The following is a 7,634-nucleotide window of genomic DNA, read 5'->3' on the forward strand; positions in this document are numbered from 1 at the left end:
GACTCACACAGAGAGAGAAAGAGAGAAAAAGAAAGAAAGGAAGAAAGAAGTAAAGAAAAAAAGAAAAAAGAAAGAAAAAGTGAGAGAGAGATGAAAGAAAAAAAGGAAAAAGGGACAGAGAGACAAAAGGAAGAAAGAGAGAGAGAGAGAGAGAGAGAGAAAACACATGGCCGGCAAGCCACTCCCACCAGGTCACATGGCTTGCAAGCCACTCCCACAAAGGAGGCCACACCCACAGAGTAGGTCCGAGAAATTTTTGAAACCCACCACTGGATTGAGGGGACTAGCTACGTCAAGTCTAACAAAGAGGAGGCTAGGGGAGATGTGGTAGCTTTCTTCCAGTCCTTGAGGGGCTGCCACAGAGAGGAGGTGGTCCACCTATTCTCCAAAGCACTCGAGGGGCAGGAAAAGAAGTAACAGATGGAAAAATGACCAAGGAGAGTTCCGACATAGAACTAAGGAGAAATTTCCCGACAATCGTTGTCTTGTTTTAATGACCCCATGATCCCTTGCGGGGTGGAGTCTGGGGAACTGAATGGAACTAGCAAGAGTGTTTAATGGCCAGATGCCCTTCCTGTTGCCAGTGCGGAGTTTTGTTCAGCAGATAAATTCTCATTGTGCCCAGAGAAAGAAATAACTGCCTCAACCTAGGATTGAACTCCTGATTTGTGAGGAGAGAGCTTCACCTCCAGGCCACCACACAAGGAGAAGGATTAATCAATGGAATGGCTTACCTCTGGAAGTTGTAGTTGCTCCATCACTGGAAATTTCAAGAAGAGCTAGAGAACTATTTGTCCAGAATAGTATCTCCTATTTGAGCAGAAGATCTCCAAAGTTCCTTCCAACATTGTGATTCTAGGTTCTATCTTCATCTAAAAAAGTGGTTAGAATTACTCAAAGAAGGATTATTGGTCCGGTCTTCAGGAGATGCTCTGTGAAGTCCCTTCAAGCCTAAATCAGTGGTGGGATTCAGCCAGTCCGCATTTATTTGGGAGAACCGGTTGTTAACTTTCTAAGCAGTTCAGAGAACTGGTTGCTGGAAGAAATCTCCTCTTGTTTTTTTCCACTGTATAAGGCTAATCCTGTAAGGAAGGCAGGAAGGAAACATTCTGGTGTTTCTAGCCTAACCTTTATTGCCCTGCTTACAGAAACTGCCTCTCTGGTTAACCCTCATTACATTGTAACAGCTAAGGCGACTCGCCCATCAACTTGAGTGAGATTGAGGTGGCAACGCCCACCCAGTCACATGACCACTGAGCCACACCTACCCAGCTCCTCATTAGGGCTAAATCCTAATAGCAATAGCAATAGCAGTTAGACTTATATATGCTTCATAGGGCTTTCAGCCCTCTCTAAGCAGTTTACAGAGTCAGCATATCGCCCCCACAGTCTGGGTCCTCATTTCACCCACCTCGGAAGGATGGAAGGCTGAGTCAACCTTGAGCCGGTGAGATGAGAACCGCTGAACTGCAGATAACAGTCAGCTGAAGTGGCCTGCAGTACTGCACCCTAACCACTGCGCCACCTCGGCTCTAACCAGGTGATGCACCCCTCCGTGCTAGAGTGGGGCTGTATTAGATGAGGCTTGCCTGAAGAACTGTAGAAGACGTGGTGCAGTGTAAGACTTTTGTGAGATGATACATTGCCCATGTCAGAACACAGATAGCATTTTATTAGAATAAATGCATTACATTCATTTATTGCATTCTAAGCAAGTTGTTTCCAGAATTCAGAGGCACACTGAGACTAATTTAGACATCAGGAAGTCCTACAGAAATGAATGGGGTTGAGGTTGATCATTACACCTCATGGATTTCAGTAGGACCTCCCCGGAGGGATCTAATTTGAATGCTACTGCCTAATAAACGACAAAACACATTTGGAAATACCACACTAAAAGAAAATAGAACTAGATAGCCCTAACGTAACAAACAGCAGCTTAAAGGGAAGTTGCTTTTTATGCTAACCTTTTATACTAACTTCCCCTTGGAGAAGTCTTGACATGGAACATTTTCTGCCTTTCAAGGAGCTCCCCTTAAAAAGTGGGGGGGGGTCCCCCTACAAAACCCAGGTATAGGCTGGATTCCCACCATAGGCTAAATTGGTCTTCAAAATGGTCTGGGTTTTTGTGTAATGTTGTATAAAGATAACCACAATCATCATCATCTTCATTTAACCACCCCTTAATCCCTTGCCGGGTGGAGTCTGGGCAACTGAATGGCGCTAGCTGAATGGAGCTAACTGGCTGAACCCCACCCCTGAACAGGATGCCTGTCAGAGTTATCCTTTCTATTTGGCCCCTTCTCTCTCAGCCCAGCCCAACGGTGAGAGATTGTTGTGGAAGAAATACAACAGAGGAGTATACCAGTGGTGGGATTCAACCGGTTCACACCTATTCAGGAGAACCGGTTGTTAACTTTCTAAATAGTTCAGAGAACCGATTGTTGGAAGAAATCTCCTTTTGTTTTTTCCCACTTTACAGGGCTAATCCCGTAAGGAAGGCAGGAAGGAAACATTCTGGTGTTGTTTCTAGCCTAATCTTTATTGCCCTGCTTACAGAAACTTCCTCTCCAGTTAACCCTTATGACATTGTAACAGTTAAGGTGAAGCGCCCATCGACCTGAGTGACTTTGAGTTGGCCACGCCCACCCAGCCACATGACCACTGAGCCCCGTCTACCCAGCTGATCATTAGGGCAGAGAACCAGTTGTTAAATTATTTGAATCCCACCACTGGAGTATACGTTATCTTCACCACCTTGAATTATATATAAACGAGATAGGATAAGTCAATTGATCTCTTATTATGATCATGGGCCAGAATAACTGGACAAAAATGGGCAGTTCTAATCATAGTAAGAGTGACAGTGGAGTTCTCCTCAACATGCTCATCCTAACTCTGGCCCTTCATGCCGTACACAGAGTTTACACACTTCAAAACTGCCAAGAATGGCTTAAATGAGCATCTAAGAACATGTCCTAACGACAGAACATCAGCTCTGCTCGAAGAAAATCCTAACTTCTTAACCAGCCTCTCCAGAAAGGACTAACCTTAAAACCCTTGAAAATCAATCTGGCTTAAAGTCATATGGATCAAAAGCCTGTTTCAACACACAGCTCTTCCTCTTTTTCGAGCTTTTACAAAGGTTGGGTCCACCTATTACATTAATTCCCACGCTGTACTTTCCTTGCAGTGTGCAAACCCCACCCGGTTGCAATTTCTTCAGTAAACTGGAGCGAAACCCTCCTCAATTACTGTGCTAGTAGGTAAAGGTTCCCCATACACACATGTGCTAGTCATTCCCGACTCTTGGGAGCAGTGCTCATCTCCGTTTCAAAGCTGAAGAGCCAGTGCTGTCCAAAGATGTCTCCGTGGTCACGTGGCTGGCATGACTAAATGTCGATGGTGCACGGAACCCTGTTACCTTCCCACCAAAGTCCCTGTTTTTTTACTTGCATTTTTACATGCATTCGAACTGCTAGGTTGGCAGAAGCTGGGACAAGTAATGGGAGCTCACTCTGTTACGTGGTGCTAGGGATTCGAACCGCCGAACGGCCAACCTTTCTGATCGACAAGCTCAGCATCTTTGCCACTGAGCCACCACAGAGCCGAGGTGGTGCATTGTTTAAATGCAGCACTGCAGGGTACTTCAGCTGACTGCAGTTCTGCAGTTCGACTGTTCAAATCTCACCGGCTCAGGGTTGACTCAGCCTTCCATCCTTCCGAGGTGGGTAAAATGAGGACCCGGATTGTTGTTGGGGGCAATATGCTGACTCTGTAAACCGCTTAGAGAGGGCTGAAAGCCCCATGGAGCGGTATATAAGTCTAACTGCTATTGCTATTGCTATCCTTTTGTGCTAGAGCTACCGATAAAAAAACAGGTGTATATTTTCCAAATCAGGAAGATAAAACTGTCATTCCTGAAAGGCTTTTTTAAAAAAAAAATATACAGCTGTCCAAAATATATCTTTATAAAGGTAATAAATTAGCACGATGTCAATGTGACCTCTTAAAAAATGCATGGAGCCAAGGAAGATTTCCAAGAAAAGGTATGGTGCCTTAAAGCTGTTTCAGGAACACCAGTCTTCCGCCTCGCCTACAGTTATTGTTTTCGGGAGGGAGGGATGGGGGGGGGGGGTTATGTTTAATTGTATAGCTTTCTGTAAAAAAAAAATAATCTATTCATCTCAATTGGTGAATAAATACTGTAACTATCTGTCATTTTCCTTGATTTGCTGGCCTTGCTTTTTCATTCTGTTCTCTTTAATCTTTATTGAGTAGGGCATTAAGACGCTGGGCTGTTCTCTCACCTCGTCCTCCTGGCCTCTGCAGTTTGATCGGAGGGGAAAAAAATCGATACGCTGTAACTAAAGAGTCTTTACTACTCTCTGCCTACAAATTACCCAGGGAGAGTTATGACTACTGCATAAGTAATCAGCTGCATTCTTTTAAAAGGCATACGCATTCCTAAATGGATTGGTCACCCAAATATAGACCTGTCCTTTATTTGGTCATCATATCCTCCATCCTACAGAACAGGGGTGGGTTGCTACTGGCATTACTGCTGGTTCGGTGCGGAAAAAATGTGTGCGTGCACATTTGCACCTAAAAAGGTTTGCCCATGTGCAAAACATTAAAGGTGGGGGGGATTACATTTCTGCAATGAAAATTGTTCTGTGCATGGACAGAACTGAAATCAAGATGGTAGCTCCGTAGGAGAACCAGTTTGGGGGCATGGCAGGACTGGGTCACTTCCAGTTCTAGTGACCCAGGCCGCCAAGTTATTACTGGTTCGGCCAAACTGGTCCAAACCGGTAGGAAGCCACCTTTGCTATAGACTTGGCCTTAAAATTAAATATTGCCCACTTGTCAGGGTTCTGATGGATGCCCCAATTAACTCATGAGCCTCAAGCCAAATTTCAAAAGAAATCCAGGTATTTATTAGGAGCAACATGTCAACTTTGTTCCCGAGTGAAGTCAACTTTGCCGCACGTGATTTGTGGTTCAACTTTGACCCGGTTTCCCGCCCCCACCTCCCAGAGTGTATCATAAATCACATTGTCCAATGAGACACTTTTGCAGGCTGTAAAAACCATGCCTCTCGGTCAACTCCGGTATTCTGAGATCCAACCTTGAGAAATGGTATGCATGGAATGTGCTTCTGAAGGTGGCTGATGAGCAGCTCCATCAGTTCTCCCCCCTCTTGCCCATGGCAACTCGAGAGTAGACCATGAAAGCTTTGCGAGTTGACACCAGTTTTTTTTAAGTCTGCTTTGCTGTTGCTTCGACTGCCATGAAACGGGGAGGGAGGGCATGGTATTTGGGAGGGGTTACTCATTGTGCTGGAGGAAGGTTCTGGAGTTCAGCTGCCTGTCGGACTACGCATGCGTAGGAGATTCCCGCCAGGACTAACAGCACCGATATTCCATCTTCGTGATGCCTTTTGAAGTTATCTCACACCTGACACTTGGGAGAATTATGATTGGACTGTAACTGTGATGCCAAGGGGTGGGGAATGGGCTATTCTATATATCAATCGCTTTCGCGCCTAAATAATCAGACTTCGCTTCGCTATGCCTTTAATCATTTATAATTAGTAAAAGTACACTTGATTTCTACTCATGGAGTCTCGTGGTCTTCTTTCCTAATTATCTAATGGAGAGGATCTGACAGCTTTGCTTGGATGGAGACTAAGACATATAAAGGACCATTGCTGGAAGCGGGTAAGTCTAGTTTAATGAAAAGAAGGACTAGGGGTGACATAATAGCAGTGTTTCAATATTTGAGGAGCAGTCGCAAAGAAGAAGGGAATCAACCTATTCTCCAAAGAGTGTTGGACAAGAAGCAATGGATGGAAACTAATCAAGGATAGAAGCAATCTAGAACTAAGGAGGAATTTCCTGACAGTTAGAACAATGAATCAATGGAACAAGTTGCCTCCAGAAGTTGTGAATGTTCCAACACTGGGCGTCTTTAAGAAGAGGTGGGATAACCATTTGCCTGAAGTGGTGTAGGGTTTGCTGCCAAAGCAGGGGGTTGGACTAGAAGACCTCTGAGGTCCCTTCCAACTCTGTTATTCTGCTTCTGCTTGGATTTATTTTGCTTTTTACAGCAGTAGCCAATCAAACCTTTGCGCATGTTGACCTTGTAAATTGTCTGGTTCTTTCTTTCCCTGATCCATTGACAGAGTGGACAGCTAGATTTATGTTATTGAATTGATTTCCTGATTCCAGCCATCGGCTTCAATCCAGCCCCTTCAAATCTTTCATCACTGTGACCTGAAGATCACGTGATTCCTCCTCCTCTTCTACAGCGAAATTTCAGAAGTGGGATACCCTTGGTTCTGTATTATCGCTTAGCAATTAAGATCTGTTTAAAATATACTGCAATTGAAAAAAAAACAGGTGGTTGTTTTTTTTTTGTGATGCTGGGAAAATTAATTTCATAGATATGTAGGCTTAAGAATATTATGGGCAGATTTCTGATGCAAAAAAACATTCTCAAGGTTCAGAAACATTTATTTAAAAGAATTATATTTCTAATTTCAGTATAGATTTTAAAAGGTTTATTAAAAAAAAGGAATAACAGCCAAAAAAAAACCTTCGCCTTTTATTATCAACATTGAAATAGCAGGTAGAAAGGGTGGGGTTTTGTTTTACTGAGAAGTGCCCTTTCATTCTAGCAATTCAAAATCAGGTACAATAAATGAAGAACTAAGGTGTGTGTTTGAAAATCATAATTAGAAAACCCAATAAACCACTTCCAAAAAAAATGCCATAATTGAAAGTCCAGAACAGTTAAAAAGGCAAGATATTAATTAGAAAAGTGAAGGGAAAGGAGCACAAGTGTAATCCAGACCTGGGAGAAAAGATCTGAGTTAGATGCCAAAAGGGTTCCACCACAAATGCGCGAAAGACAAAAAAACCACGGTGACAAAACCACACCGACAAAACCGTGCGACGAAGGAGCGACGAATGAGCCCTGAAACGCACCGACAACAGCGCGCCGACAGAAGCGCGATGTAACCTAACCCAAAACCTAACCCTAAACCTAACCTAACCCTAACCCTAACCCTAACCCTAACCCTAACCCTAACCCTAACCCTAACCCTAACCCTAACCCTAACCCTAAACCTAAACCTAAACCTAAACCTAAACCTAAACCTAAACTTTACCTTAACTTAAATTGCGCTTCTGTCGGCGCGCTGTTGTCGGCGCTCTGTTGTCGACACACTTTTGACATCGCGGTTTTAGCGCCGCGGTTTTGTCGGCGCGCTTATGACGTTCGCGCTTTTGTCGGGTAAACGGCCAAAAGACTTGGCTCCAAATGTAATTAGACAGAAAAGAGAATTTTGCATTTGGAGTACTTGGAGTACGAGTGGGTCTTTCTGAGTTCGCGATATAGTTTATCAAATTTTTGCTCAAGCACAAATACCCTCCTCCTCTTCCTCCTCCTCCTCTTCCTCCTCCTCCCATTTTCCTGCGGGTACAAGGAGTGTTTTTTCCAGATCAACAAATGCCATTTTGCACTGTCGATCCATTGGTTGAAAAGGGAACTAACTGATAATATGACCCTTAAATGCAGAATTTAAAATTACTTAGCAGTCCCAGTCTCTGCCCTCTGCCTCTAATACC

The sequence above is a fragment of the Thamnophis elegans genome, chromosome 12, assembly GCF_009769535.1.
Source record: "Thamnophis elegans isolate rThaEle1 chromosome 12, rThaEle1.pri, whole genome shotgun sequence".
Classification (NCBI taxonomy): domain Eukaryota; kingdom Metazoa; phylum Chordata; class Lepidosauria; order Squamata; family Colubridae; genus Thamnophis; species Thamnophis elegans.